Raw genomic sequence first — 15,639 nt, 5'->3', positions numbered from 1 at the left:
TGTCTCTCAGGATCTGGGTCACAGACTTTTCTAACCTTCTTCTCCCTTTCCTTCTATAGTTTACTCTGTTCTCAGTGATGCAGAAGGGACACAGCAGCTGCGACCTGAAAGCTGACATAAGTCCTGAGATCCCAACGTCTGGATGTTACCAGATAACTGCACTCATCTTAAATAGCAAGATTTTTTTTTCTATAGTTAAAGTCCAAAGAGCCAAAAACCACAGCTGACTCCCTCCCCAAAGAGATTTTTCTTTTTTTTTTTTATTCCCACGAGGCTTTCTGTATTACCACCCTGCAACCCAGCTGTGAGGCCTGGGGTTGGATGTCCCAGCCTTATCTCTCTTAGCACCCTGCTCTTTTCTTGTTGCCACACGTTCCCACGGCACCCAACTGCTCACTTCCTTCTCTGTCTCCTGTGAGACTGAGGACAGGGCCTGCATAATCTACTCACTATTTGTTGCCAAGCCTGAGAAGACACTCAGCAGATGGCTGATGGATGAAAATATAAATGAGTGCATGATGCCCAACGGCATAGAATTAATAAATGAATCCTGAACGTAGCGATATGTAAGACTCAAACCCTCATCTAGGGCAATCAGGCCAGGGTCTCTGTTCGGGCTCCTACATTCTGCTTGATGACTTATCCTAATAATTACTATTGCTTTTTATTGTAGATTTGAATTGAAATCTTCAGGAGAGGTTCAAAAGTTTCTAAGTAGGGGGATCCCTGTGAAAAACACGGAACTCCAAAAGGCCCAGAAGGAATTTGTTGCACACAAAAACCACACTCCTTCTTCTCTCATGAATGGCATTCCAGTGCCCAGCAGATTACATCTAGGAGAAAAATTCTGAAATGAAAATTTTATCTGACATGGATCAGCCCCAGACCTTCCAAGTTCACAGCCAAGCAGAAGGTAGGTGTGCCTCTGAGGATCTGAAGGACACTGTAGGGAAGGACTCACCACTTGCCTGTAAACCAGGGCACTTTTCTAGAGCCCTTCAACTTTTAAAACTGCCAGGGTCCAGACCATACTCAGTCAATGTCCCCAGGAGTCCCAGAGAAAGCAAGGGAGGAAGAGTTTCCCTCACGGTCTCCAGGCACCTCCAGTGTGCGGCCAGGCTTCTTCATTCCATTGGGGCTTTGGGATGTGAGGCTGTATCTCTTTCTTTAATTAACTAAAATAAAATGTTAGCCTAGACCCTGGTGATGGTTTCGTTTTGTCAACTTGTAAGCTAGCATCGTCAAGCAAAAAGCAATGTTACTCAAGGGACTGCCTCCATCAGATTGCCTACAGGCAGAGCTGTGTGGATATTTTCTTGATTAATGATGGGTGTGAGAGGACCTTTCCTAGCAGTACCATCTCTGGTCAGATGGCCCAGGCTGGCACATGAAAGTAAGATGAACAAACCATGGAAAACAAGCCAGGAAGCAGCTTTCTTCCATGGTCCTGCCTCTGCCTCTGCCCCTGTGTGAGCTCCTGCGCTGATGTCTCCCAATGGCAGACTGTAACCAGGACATATAAGCCAAGTGTACCTTTTCCTTCCCAAGTTGTTTTTGGGCGTGGTGTTTATCAAAGCAATAGAGAAGCCCAAGTTGCTCTTTTACAAGGATTGGCCTCAACCCTGGAAGGAAACCAATTTTCTAAGCCCTCATTATTTGCTTCACAGAACCAGGTTACTTGAAGAACAAGAAAAATGATTGTTTTTTACTCACTTGTGTAAGCCATCATCTTATTATCTAATAAGAATCTATGCGCTCAGACCTTCAAAAGACTATTGGCAATGAGGTTAACTAGGAACTGAAGTTATCTCATTGCTGAAACACCATACAGCTCAATTTATGTGTTACAATTTATATATGGTAGATGAAAATTATTAATGGGCCTTGACAGCATTCCATCTCAACTTCTGGCCATCAAGCACTTTGCTCCTTCCTCACTTTCTGTGAAAAAAAAAAAAATGCTGGAGTGTTTATATTACTCCTGTGAGAAAAGCAATTACTATAAAGCACGACCCTCACTTTTGTGGGATTTCTGGATTGGGGATGTGACTCCTTTAAAGCCTGTTGGAACCGTAAAGAAACACTCATTTACATAAAGGGGTTTGCAGTTGTGCATAATGAGATGCTCCCATCCCCCAGGAACACACATATAGACACAACTTAGCGCACATTGCATGGTGCTCATTTTTATCCAAAGGTACTTAAAAATTGAAACTTGAAATTGTATGTGGGTCAGCACAGAAAGGTTTGACCTAGAAAGAAAACAGTGCTGGCTAACGAAGTCAGATTAGGGTATATTCCGCATGGCGCTGACAGGCATCGGACAACCTTAGGACTGAATCCAAAAGAAGTCAAGGAAATGCCCTGAGATGGCCAGTAGTTTTGTTTTCCTTGACATCTTAATATTTAAGCAAAAGGTCTTATAAATGACACATGTTGTCCTAAGACAGACTCAAATCATTAAGAACAGGCCTCATAACCAAGAACTCCAAGTGAAAGACGTGGGTGTTTGTTCAAGCTCTCTAACTGATAACCATTCACCGAGACAGAGTGTAGCCGTCTGGTTTACAGTGGCATTTATTTCAAAGTTATTAAAATTATATGAGGTGGAACAGATGAAGGCACAGCTATTGGAAATAGCAGTTTACCTAAAAGATTTACTGTTCCATGGGCTACAATATTGGCTTCTGGCTTGTGGAACAATTTCATGCATCTAAGCTACTAAGAAGATCCCCATCTAGAAAGAAGTGGTCATGTGTCGTTCTGAGACACCTGTCTGGGCTGGAGTCATCTGAAAAGACAGAATCTCGGCCTCCATCAGACTGGTCTGTGGACAGCATTTTGATCAATGACTGGTGTGGGAGCTGCCAGCCCACTGTGGGCAGTGCCACTCCTGGGCAGACAGTTCTAGGCTGTATAAGAACGAGAGCCGGGCTAGCCCCGAGGAGCAAGCCAGTAAGCGGCGACTGTGGCTTCTGCTTCAGTTCCCGCCTCCAGGTTTTCCTGACTTCACCCAGTCAAGGACTGTTGCCTGGAGTATTAGCTGAAAAAAAAAAACCCCTTCCTCCCTCGGTAGTTTTGGGTCAGTGTTTTAGCACTGCAATAGGAAAACTAAGACTGCATACTTAGCTGATTTTTGTCACTGTGTGAAAATCACAAAGTAAAGTTATATTCCCACACCTCTAGGTTGAATGACACACACAAAGGCCCATTGCTCCCAGGGCCAATATGGATTTCAAAAATGGGGTTAAGTCAAACACAACAGACTACGATGTAATGTAATTAAACAACTTGGTAAGCATGAAATGTATGTCTTCTGCTGATGTAACACCACGGACTGTAAGTGCCATCATGTGGTTTCCAGGGATCGAACTCAGGTCTTTGGGCTTGGCAGCAAGCGCCTTTACCCACTGAGCCATCTCACAGGCCCCCAAACTTATTTTCCTAAGTAAAAGTTTATTCTAAAAATAATAATAAAATGCATGTAGTAAATACAGACCAGCAACAGTCAAGTATTTATTGTCAAGTAGTGGGCACTGTACGTGAATGTACATCAGACACACTTTTCTGTGCCTGGCCATGGCATGTGGTATACCAGCCTCACCAAGACCACAGCAGAAATTCGGTGCCTGAGACGCTGCGATGGTTGTCCAAGCTCCATTGTAATTTGGAGATCTTTAGGTCCACGAGGTCAGACGGTAATTAATCTTCCTCAATCATTACTGTGCTGCATCCCTACATGTTCGTGCAGAACTCCCCTCATGCTAGATGGTCACTCCCCGTTAATTACACGTTCCCTAAATGAATGCATGCAGCTGAAATAGTTTCACTTGGGTTTTGTGTGTGAGAGCCTTCCCCTCCTCCTATTTTGCTGTGTCACAATCTGTACCATGTTGTGATTCTTCTCATGGTGTGAGCAAGGCAGGGAACCGTAAGCCCAGTGCACCATTCATTAATCCCAGTGTTCCTTGCTCCCCTTCCCTTAAGCCCTGACAGACCTTCTGGTGGTGAATCATTAAGTCACAGTGGCTGTAAATAGGTTGAGGCCCAGCATGAACCTGGTCTAGCATTCAACCAGTCTCTGGCTGTCACAGAAACACCTCCATCCATTTCAGAAATATGCCTGCTACAGAAATAAAATGCCCACCTGCCTGTAGTTAGGAGACACTGAATCCTTCACGATGTCTTCAATCAAGAGAAAATAGACATTTCGTTCTTACCTGAAGGGAGCAGTGATGCATCTAGCTGTGGAGCCAGGAATCTGGGGGATAAGAGGATTCTCTGGGAATTATTTTGACACAAATGAGCTGATTGGCCTTCAGAAAGATGGCTTGCTGAACAATTAGACTTGATTGTAATGAAGACTGTAGAAGATTTTTAAATATATGTTAGTCATGGGGGGGGTGCAGATGAGCAATGGGATATAAACAGGAAGAACATGAAGAATTATGGCCACATTAGCAAAATGTTTACTCCCGTGGGAAAGGGTTATCATGCTACCTGTGTCTATTTGCTATTCAGCCTTCAGGCCACTGGCACATCAGCCTTACAAACATGGTTAACCTAAACCTGTCCCCAAAGCAATGCCATGTGGGCAGAGTCAGATGTTGGCCACACAGCTCAGGCCATCAGGAAGCAGAACGTCCACCACAGAGGCCACCAGCAGCCTGTGTTTCCTCAGGGACACTGCCCTCCCTCTAGCTCCTGCTGGCAAATCCCAACCTTCCTCTAGGCTATTTCCTTTTCTTTCTTTTCGATTGTTACAATTTATTCACTTTGTATCCTGGCGGTGGCCCCCTCCCTTGTTTCCTCCCAATCCCACCCTCCTCCCTCTTCTCTCCCTAAGCCCCTCCCCAGTCCACTGATAAGGGAGGTGCTCCTCTCCTTCTATGTGACCCTAGCCCATCAGGTCTCATCAGGACTGGTTGCATTGTTGTCCTCTGGTGGTGGTGGGGAGGTGATCAAAGAACCAGCCATTGGGTTTATGTCAGAGACAGCCCCTGCTCCCCTTACTAGGAAACCCACTTGGACGCTGAGTCTATGGGCTACAACTGGGTTTTAGGTCTTCTTATGCATTGTCCTTGGTTGAGGTATCAGTCTCTGCAGGTTCCCCAGGGCTCAGTTTTGTTTTGTGTGTGTGTGTGTGTGTGGTTTTTGTTGTTGTTGTTGTTGTTGTTGCTGTTGTTTTCTTTTTTGGCTTTTTTTTCCCTATCTACTTATTTATTTAGTTTGATTATTGCAATTGATCCACTTTGTATCCCAGTTTTAACCCCTCCTTCACCCTTCACCCCTCCTAATTCCACCCTCCTTCCCTCATCTCCTCCCATGCCCCTCTCTCAGCCCACTGATAGAGGAGGTTCTCTTCCCCTTCCATCTGACCCTAGCCTACCAAGTCTAGCTGCATTGTCTTCCACTGTGGCCTGGTATAGCTATAATCCTCTCGGGGGAGATGATCAAAGAGCCAGTCACTGAGTTCATGTCAGAGACAGCCTCTGCTCCCCTTACTAGGGACCCACTTGGAGACTGAGCAGCCTTGGGCTACATCTGAACAAGGGGTCTAGGTTATCTCCATGCATGGCCCTTGGTTGGAGTATCATTCCTTGCAATGCTCCCAATGCTCAGATTTTTTGGTTCTGTTGCTCTCCTTGTGAAGCTCCAGGCCCCTCCAGGTCTTTCTAGCTCCCTCTCTGTTTATAAGATTCCCTGAACTCTGCCCAAAATTTGGGTATGAGTCTCAGCATCTGCTTTGATACTCTGCTGGGTAGAGTCTTTCAGAGGCCCTCTGTGGTAGGCTCCTGTCCTGTTCCCTGTTTTCTCCCTCTTCCGATATTTATCCCATTTGCTTTCGGAGTGAGGATTGAGCAACTTCCCTAGGGTCCTCCTTCTTGTTTAGCTTCATTAGGAGTATAGATTTTAGTATATTTATCTGGTATTATATGACTAATATCCACTTATAAGTGAGTATATATGTGTGTCTTTCTGCTTCTAGGTTACCTCATTCAAGTGATCATTTCTAGTTCCCATCATTTCCCTGAAAATTCCATGATTTCCTTGTTTTTAATTGTTGAGTAGTATTCCATTATATAACTGTACCACAAATTCTGTATTCATTCCTCCATTGAGGGACATCCAGGTTGTTTCCAGATTTTGGCTATTACACATAAAGCTGCTATGAACATGGTTGAGCAAATGTCCTTTTTTTTGTATACTTGAGCATATTTTGGGTATTTTGGATATATGTGTAGGAGTGGTAGAGCTGGATCAATTATTCCTAATTGTCTGAGAGAGTGCCAGATTGATTTCCAAAGTGGTTGTACAAGTTTACATTCCCACCAGCAGTGGAGGAGGGTTCCCCTTTCTCCATAACCTCTCCAGCATGTGTTGTCTCTTGAGTTTTTGATCTTAGCCATTCTGATGGGTATAAGGTGAAATCTTACGGTCGTTTTGATTTACATTTCCCTGATGGCTAATGAGGTTGAGCATTTCTTTAAGTGTTTCTCTGCCACTTGATATTCCTCTATTGAGAATTCTGTTTACCTCTGTACCCCATTTTTTAATTGGATTACTTGGTTTGTTGGTGCTTAACTTTTTGAGTTCTTTATATATTCTGGATATTAGCCCTCTGTCAGATATAGGGTTGGTGAAGATCCTTTCCCTGTCTGTAGCCTGGTGTTTTGTTCTGATGACAGTGTCCTTTGCTTTACAGAAGCTTTTCTCTTTATTGAGATTCCATTTGTTGATTGTGGATATTAGAGCCTGTGCTGTTGATGTTCTGTTCAGGAAGTTGTCTTCTGTGCCAATGAATTCAAATCTCTGCCCCACTTTTTCTTCTAACAGGTCTAGTGTGTCTGGTTTTATGTTGAAGTCTTTGATCCACTTGGACTTTAGTTTTGTGCAGGGTGATAAATATGGATCTGTTTACATTTTCCTACATGTAGACATTCAGTTAGACCAGTACCATTTGTTAAAGATGCTGTCTTTTTTCCATTGTATGGTTTTGGCTTCTTTGTCAAAAATCAAGTATCCATAGGTGTGTGGGTTTATTTCTGGGTCTTCTATTCGATTCCATTGATCCACCATTCTGTTTCCATGCCAGTACCATGCAGTTTTTATTACTGTTGCTCTGTAGTACAGCTTGAGATCAGGGATGGAGATACCTCCAGAAGATCTTTTATTGTACAGGATTGTTTTAGCAATTCTAGATTGTTTTTTTATATATATGAAATTGAGAATTGTTCTTTCAAGTTCTATAAAGAATTGTGTTAGTATTTTGATGGGAATTGCAGTGAATCTGTAGATTGCTTTTGGCAGGATGGCCATTTTCATTATGTTAATCCTACTGAGCCACACGCATGGGAGATCTTTCCGTCTTCTGATATCTTCTTCAACTTTTTTCTTCAGAGAATTGAAGATTTTTTTCAAACAGGTCTTTCACATGCTTAGTTAGAGTCACACCAAGGTACTTAATGTTATTTGTGGCTATTGTGATGGGTGTTCTTTTCCTAATCTCTCTCTCAGACCTCTTGTCTTTTTTATACAAGAGGGCTACTGATTTTTTTGAGCTAATTTTGTATCCAGGCACTTTGCTGAAGGTGTTTATCAGCTGCAGGAGTTCTCTGGTAGAATTTTTGGGGTAACTCATGTATAATATTATATCATCTGCGAATAATGACTCTTTTACTTCTTCCTTTCTGATTTGTATCCCCTTAATCTCCTTTAGTTGTCTTACTGCTATAGCTAGGACTTCAAGTACTATGTTGAAGAGCTACAGAGAGAGTGGGCAGCCTTGCCTTGTCCCTGATTTCAGTGGGATTGATTTAAGTTTCTCTCCATTTAGTTTGGTGATGGTTATAGGCTTGCTGTATATTGTCTTTATTACGTTTAGATATGTGCCTGTATCCCTGATCTCTCCAAGACTTTAAACATGAATGGGTGTTGGAGTTTGTCAAGTGCTTTTTTGGCATCTAAGGAGATGATCATGTGGTTTTTCTCCTTCAGTTTTTTTACATGGTGGATTGCATTGATGGATTTTTGTATATTGAACCACGCCTGCATGCCTGGGATGAAGCCTACTTGGTCATGGTGGATGATATCTCTTATGTGTTCTTAGATTCAGAGTATTTTATTGTATTTTATTGAGTATTTTTGCATCAACATTCATAAGAGAGATAGGTCTAAAGTTCTCTTTTTCGTTAGGTCTTTGTGTGGTTTAAGTATCAAGGTAACTGCGGCCTCATAGAATGAGTTTGTTAATGTTGCTTCTGTTTCTATTTTGCGGAATAGTTTGAAGAGTATTGGTGTTAGCTATTCTTTGAAGGTCTGGTAGAATTCTGAGCTGAAACCATCTGGCCCTGGGCTTTTTTTGGAGGGCAGACTTTTGATGACTGCTTCTATTTCCATGGGGGGAGATATAGGACTATATAACCTATTTCCCCAATCTTGATTTAATTTTGGTAAATGGAATCTATCAAGAAAATTATCCATTTCATTTAGATTTTCAAATTTTGTGGCATATAGGCATTCTCTAGGCTGTTTCTGACAGAAGTTATGTAGTGTAAGTTGTCCTTAAACGTAAAATCCTGCATCACCCTCTAGAATTCTGGGATTACAAGTCTTTCGCCACCACACCAACTTTTTCCTTTTCAAATTTTAAAATGGAGAACAGGGAATAGAATGTGTTAATTTGTACCAACTACTCTCCCAAAGGGTCCTTTGAAGAGGACAGAGAAGACTCTTGGAATCCAAGCCATACTGTGTGGATAAAATTGATAGGTCAGACTCTTCATGGCCAGTAAAGGAGCTATTGACAAGCAATTGATAGGTACTGAGGAAGGGGAAGCCATTTTGGGGGGCTGCGGACATTTTGGCAGGTTGCCTCTGCTCTGATAGATGACCCCCACTTCCATGCCCATGATGGCAGCAATAACTGAACTCAGTAGGTCACTTTAAAAGAAATATCATGAAGGTTGGAGTGAAAAGTACAGGGGTATACCAGGGAGAGGGATTTAGGTTGGACATTATCAAGATACAGTATATACATGTATAAAATTGTCAAAAAATAAATAAAAATATTAAAAAGCCTAGCTGATCAGAAAAGACAGTAAAAATAAGGAAGCAGATCCAGTTGATAAGAATTGTTAGATTAGAAATGAAGTGATTGGCAGGGCGAAGGCACACTCCTTTAATCCAGGCACTAGATAGGCAGAGGCAGGTGGATCTCTGTGAGTTGGAGGTCAGCCTGGTCTACAAACTGGGTTCCAGGACAGCCAGGGCTATTACACAGAAAAAACAGGGAGGAGAGAGACGGTGGAATCTCAGAATCTGAGGAGGCAGTGGGCAGCATTTCAAAGAATCAGAAATCAATGTAGCAGAATGTTAATCTCAAATATGATTTAAAAATTTTAAAAGTAGTCATAATAACTGTACTACAACAATTTAAAATCTGTAAACAAGCTGGGAAGTGCTGGCACACACATTTAATTCCTACACCTGGGAAGCAGAGGCAGGTAGATGTCTGAATTCAAGCCAAGCCTGGTCTACAAAGTAAGTTCCAGGACAGCCAGGGCTATACAGAGAAACCCTGTCTCAAAACAAGAAAACAAACAAAAGTAAGCAAACCAAATACAGACATATCATATCAGAGGGGTGATCAATAAAACAAAATAAAACAAAAGTTAATAAAGACAAGCTGTTTAGAGATCTAGAGGAAACCAGGGGAAGGCAGCTTTAGTTGTTCAGCGGTTGTTATTTGATCTAGTAAGATGGCTCAGCAGGTAAAATGCTTGCTGCATATACCCAAGGAGCTGAACTTGACCCTTCAGAACCCATGAAAAGGTGAAAAGAGAGAACCAATGTTAGCCAGCTCCACAAAAGTGCATATTCATTAACTATAAATGAAATAATTTCTTTTTATTCTAATTTTAAGTTGTTGTCAGAAATGCAATTAAGTATGAAGGGTTAAGACAGCTTTTCATATGTCTTTTGTCATTGTTATTATTATATCATTATTATTTGAATTATGGTCATGTATATTTTAATTAATTTTCTCATTCAGCAAGTATTGTGATTATGTGCCAACTGTATTCAGGGAAGAGGCTAGGCCCTAGAGATATGGCACTAAATATTTATTTTAAATCTTACATTAAAAAATCTAAAAGGAACAGACAAACAAAATACAGGTATGTCTGTTAGTGATGCATGCAATTGTGAAAACTGAAGTTCTTGCATGCCAATGAACAGTTTTGAACACAGATATGAAGAAGGTGAATGAAAGAGCCACGTGGCTTCCTGAAGGCAGTGAGTTCAAGCAGAGGGTCTTCCAGTGCAAAGGCCCTAAGGTGGAAATGCCCAGTGAGTTTAGAACCACGGGAAGCCAGGGGGTAGAAATGGACTGAACGAGGAAACACATTCCCAGAAATAGAGGCTGTGGAACTGGGGGCAGGGGGAGGCTGTAAGATAAAGGGTTGGCAGCTCTTCCTTGTACTCGAAATAAAGTGTCAAGTCCACTGAAAGGATGTAGCCAAAGAAACAACATTTGACAGTTAGAAGAAATTCCCACTTTTTGAGAATAATCTTTTCTGAGGTGGTCAGGGGAGGGAGCAAAGGGACCAATGAGGACAGAGATCCAGTTGGTAAGAATTGTTAGATTAGAAATGAAGTGATTGGCTGGGTGTGGTGCTGTACACCTTTAATCCCAGCACTTAGGAGGCAGAGGCAGGTGGATCTCTGTGAGTTCAAGGCCAGTCTGGTCAACAAAGTGGGTTCCAGGACAGCCAGGGCTGTTACACAGAGAAACCCTGTCTCAAAACAAACCAAACAACAAAACAAAAACAAAACGAAAAAAAGAACAACAACAAAAAAGAAACTAACGTATTAAAATCATTTATCATTAAACAAAATGGTATGAGTCTGAGTTGTTTTCCGCTAGTGTAATAAAATAAAAGCAGCTTATGGGAGAAAAGTATCTTAGCTCTAGATCCAGGTTACTGTCCATCCAAGTGGGGAAGTCACACTGCCAGGAACTTGGAGGACTTGGTCACACGGCACTCACAATCATGAACACAGAGTAATGCATGAATGCTTGCTGTGCTCAGCTCACTTTGTCCACACTCCACAGTTCAGGATCCCCTACCTCGGCTAACATAACATAAAACAGTGGCTCTCAACATGTGGGTCGTGACCCATTGGGGGTTGCATGCCACATATCCTGCATATCAGATATGTACATTATGACTCATAGCAGTAGCAAAATTAGTTATGAAGTAGCAAAGAAATAATTTTATGGTGGGGGGTGGTCACCACAGCATGAGGAACCGCACTAAAGGGCAGCAACATTAAGAGGGTTGAGAAGCGCTGTTCTAGATGATCCCCAAATGCCCACAGTCCAACCAGATCTACACAATCCTTTCTGAGTGACTCTAGACTGTCTCAAGTTGATAATTAAAGGTCACCATCACAGTGTTTTCCTGTAGCAACTTCTAAACATCTGTGTTAAATACGTCCATGATGCAACACTTGCTCTTTCCCCAGGTGTCCTGGAGGTTGAGTACAATTGCTCTCTGCTGAAGGTCCTCTGGCCCTCGAAGGAGGAGGCCTTTCCAGTTTGGATAGTACGTCAGACTATCCTTGATTTTCAGCCATAAACATTTCTGTCCCCTTTGTTCGCTGCTCCTGCATTTGTAGCTCTCGAACCTGACTGATCATTCAAATCTCAGTGAAAAGCTCTTCACAAAAGTAGACAGCAGCTCACTGCTCCAGATAAATTCTTAATGGCCTGGTCGGGGTGGGGACTGGTTGTGATGTGCCAGGGGCAGCAGAATAGGAATAGAGTTAAGGGCGGGCAAGTGAGTGCTTTGTTTCCAAGAGTTAAAGAAACAGTTAACAGAATCAGCAGTCTCTTTTTCTTATCACTATGCATTGACAATTATAAACAAACAACAAAAGTCCTTTCTTTGTCAAAGTTCTTTGAGCTGAAATAACAGACATTACTTTCAACACACGTTACTATTCTTTTTTTTTAATTAGCTTAGTCTATATAGAACCTGGAGAGATGGCTCAGAGGTTAAGAGCACTGACTGCTCTTCCAAAGGTCCTGAGTTCAATTCCCAGCAACCACATGGTGGCTCACAACCATCTATAATGAGCTCTGGTTTCCTATTCTGTCATGCAGGTGTATATGCAGGCAGAACTCTGTATACATAATAAATAAATAAATCTTTAAAAAAATGGAACCTAATCTGGAAAACTTGGTTATTGTCAGTCCAGAATATTTTTATATTCCATCTCATCATTTGAAGATCATAACAAAGTTTCTGACAGTAGTTGAATGTAAAGTTTGCTTTGGATTTAACCTGTCTCCTCAGCATCCATGGTACCAGACTTCTCCATGCTTAAACAGTAGATTACGAAAAATATGAGTATCATCATTACTTATGTTTGAGGTTACTACTGTGTGATGAAACACCATGAATAACTTGCGGAGGAAATGGTTTATTCAGCTTACACTTCTATTTCACAGTTCATCATCAAAAGAAGTTAAGACCAGAACTCAAGCAGGGCAGGAACCTGGAGGCAGGAGCTGATGCAGAGGTCATGGAGGCGTGATGCTTACTGGCTTGCTCTTCATGGCATGCTTATTCTGCTTTCTTATAAAACACAGGACCACCAGGCCAGGGATGGCACCACCCACAATGGGCTGGGTTCTTCCCCATCAATCACTGACTAAGACAATGCCCTACAGGCTTGTGTACAGCCCGATCTCATAGAGGCATTTTCTTGATTGAGATTTCCTCCCCTCAGATGATTTTAACCTATGTCAAGTTGACATAAAGATACACAGCGCAAGTTATTGTGAGGTGTTGTACAACAAGGTGATTTTAATCACAAATGTGTACTATTGTGCTGAATACCTCCCTGGAGACTCTGACTTCTACAGTTTATTTCTATAGCTTATTTTATAAGATGTGTCTATGGATCTGAAAGGGTTTTTTTTTTTTTCTTTTTAAGTTCCCCAACTGTTTCTCAAATGCAACCTGATGCTGGCATCGCAATCTACATTTGTCTCTTGCTCTAACTCAGTTTGCACATTCTTCACCTTCCTCTCCACTCACTGTTCTTCATGTTAACCATATTCACTGCCCCAAGACTGCCAGTGTGGTTCTAGCTAAGGCACTTGATGCTTCCAGGCAGCGACTAGCTCTCAGAATGATGTAGAACAGTCACTGTTTTCCATGGTGCCAATATGCTCCCAACGTACTACACTCAAACCACTGTTTGGAGTAGGCAGAAATTCTTAGCAATTTAACAATGAGCTTCCCTAAACCCAGTAGAAGTCAGCCACAGAACATCACAGATCCCAGGAATTCCCAAGATTTTCTGCTGGAGCGATAGCGGATTCTTGTGGAGAAATTCGCCTATCTTTTTCAAACAAAAATTTAATTTTTTGAACTCTTTACTGAATTTGTGAGTTTAATGTTTAAAGCTTAAAACCACTTGTACACATTCTCTTTGCAAAGGTCAAAAATAAGAACCTTTGCGATTCGTCATCCATCTACTGTATACAGTATGTATTAGTCCTCTACTCAGAGTGTTATTTGAATGAGAGGTTGACTTTCTAGCAATCTTTATGTAAACACACGCTTACAAATATTCCTTCCCCATTACACATGATGGTGGAGTATGCATGTACGTAGGAGGATTTATTCTGATTCCCTATTTCCAGATGACCTGTTTCCCCACGTAAGTCAACTCAGATTTTCTGCATTCTTTGTTCTCAAAAAGAAGTACAAGGATGCGGCATGCTCCCATCCTGACACGTCATCTACTTCATAGAAGCATGCGCTGTGGCCAAATAGTTCTTGTCACTCGCAGGATGGAATGTTGTCTGCTCTCTCTGAGCCCTTAGTAATAATTGTATTACCATGAGGCTTAAATGAGATATTATCAGCAAAATCATACTACCTTTGCCCAAATCATAGTCCATCTCAGCATATGCTATCATTATTTTAATTACCCTGATATGTAATAATGTTACCACTTCCCTAGACTGTTTGGTTACTATGGAAATGAGTAATTGAGATGCTGATGTTTACTAAGATACGTTCTCCACTGGGCCAAAAACAATTGAAGGATCTTTTCACATTGCTCAGTCCTTGTGCTTATAATCACTTGCAGAATGCTGTTTAGAAGCAATCCCAATATATAATTTCCTCTGTGTTACTTTGTATAAACAGTCTCAATACTTAATGTTCACTTACTGTGTTTTGTTTTCTCAACGGTTTTGTGAAAACACAGGAACCACGTCTTATTCATCAGTGAGCTCCTTGGCAGATCTTAGCAGTGTGTGGAATAAAAGGAGAGTTCAGTGAATATTAGAATGAGTACACTGTTTATAGATATTTGCACTGCACTTTTGTTTGCTTGCTATGATTCTGTAAATCTGTAGTATTTTTCTTTTTGGCATTCCCAAGGAATAAGGACTATGAATAAACAAAGCATCACTGGCTAGGACCAACAGAAATATGTACACTGTCCACATTAATATGCATATATATATATATATATATATATTGAATATTTATAGGCACAAGCAGTAGATCACAATTCCTAGGCAACCTTCTGGAATAAAGAACATAGTTTTATTGTCAAAATAATAAAAGTGCTTTAAGGGTCCTCAGACCTGTTGCATTGCCCTGAGCCCTTTGTGAGAGACTTTGAAGAGCTCGTTGGAAGCTGTTCCCAGGCTGTGTGCATGGCTAATTGTTCAGCAGCACCCTACTTCCAGACCTGTCCTCTGCTAGTATGAGAGCGGAACCAAGACACCAAAGGTCTAAAGCAATCCCGGAGCCTCTGCGACAGCTTCATGATTCCAACTGGAGGTGAAAAAAAACAAGGCTTGTCAAAAGATTTCAGGGGACAGAAGCCTGACTGAATCAGAGATGGAGTTGGGTGTCTGACTTGACCATGGTAGTAGATGCACTTTACTGAGCTGGAAAACACTGGTGAAGAAAGCAGAGTCAAAGAAGAAAAGTAGGCATGAGTCTCTAGAGGAAAAGAATCTGGCTTATAATGCGTATAAATTGCTCAGAGAAATTCGTTTAGTTAGGATCTGGTTAGTCTAACAGTGGTCATCTATACACTGGAAAAGCAGACAATAGTGCTGTCCATCTCACAAACATAGATACTTCTTGCTGATATAATACTGAGAACCCCAAAGCTCCCTGGAGAGTCATTGGTATTGAGTCTGGGTCGGAAATCTTAAAAGGCCAACAGAGGATGAGAGCAGCAGCAATAAAGACACGAAGGCAGGCAGAAATATGCTGCACCTCCTGTTTCTTCCATACAGGTCACTATATCTGCGACACTTGTTGGAGAATGCTCACTTCGAGGGTATCCTGTCAATTAATCATCTCTGGAAACACCCTTACAGACATCCCAAGAAGTGCATCTTCTAGTTGAATCTAATCCTATCAAACTGATAATTCATATCACCTTGTCACCAACTTGACACCCAGGCACTCACTCATTAATTTAATCATCATGTCATTAATGTAACAAGCTGTTGTGATACTTTGTAAGAAAGAAAAACCCAAATGATCAAGATTTTTGCAAACTAAGTTCTGACACAGGACTGGAGAGTGT

This window comes from Psammomys obesus, unplaced genomic scaffold, assembly GCF_907164565.1.
Source record: "Psammomys obesus unplaced genomic scaffold, mPsaObe1.curated_primary_1811, whole genome shotgun sequence".
NCBI classification, from domain to species: domain Eukaryota; kingdom Metazoa; phylum Chordata; class Mammalia; order Rodentia; family Muridae; genus Psammomys; species Psammomys obesus.
Note: the sequence above shows the minus strand (reverse complement) of the source record.